Source organism: Procambarus clarkii, unplaced genomic scaffold (assembly GCF_040958095.1).
Source record: "Procambarus clarkii isolate CNS0578487 unplaced genomic scaffold, FALCON_Pclarkii_2.0 HiC_scaffold_115, whole genome shotgun sequence".
Taxonomy (NCBI): domain Eukaryota; kingdom Metazoa; phylum Arthropoda; class Malacostraca; order Decapoda; family Cambaridae; genus Procambarus; species Procambarus clarkii.
In genome coordinates, this window is record NW_027189148.1 from 809,558 (window position 1) to 810,094 (window position 537).

A 537-nucleotide genomic window follows, 5' to 3' on the forward strand; every position below is an offset into this window, starting at 1 on the left:
GATTCGGCGGATAAGAGCTTGGCTAATCCATCGATTCCACCCACCACCACCTCAAAACGGGACCTAATTAGGTCCCTATACTTTTTTTACTGAAGGGCTTAATAGACGATAACATAAATTGTTTTGATATCAGCTAGCACATTGGGTCTTATGAAATCTATTTTTTATCCTCGCATGCTTAAAGGGACTCTGATTGGGGAGGGAGGGGGGGGGGGGGGGGAAGGTTTGTTACGTTATATACTAGCAGAGCAGGATCATTGGTGGGGGGGGGGGGGGGGGTGAGGGAGGAGAGAGAGAGAGAGAGAGAGAGAGAGAGAGAGAGATCTTTCCCAACTCTTCCTTTTTACATGAGTGAGCTACCCGTTTTATTCATTTTATCCTTCTCAGAGCTGTTTTGAGTATCCAAATGATGGTAAATGAAAAGGGAGGACACGAATATCTACCCAGAATTCAGGACTGGCAATCGATATGCATGTTTGAGTGCGAATCTTTTTCTCTCTCAACTTAGGTATACGTTTATGTCGTACCTAAAAGCGA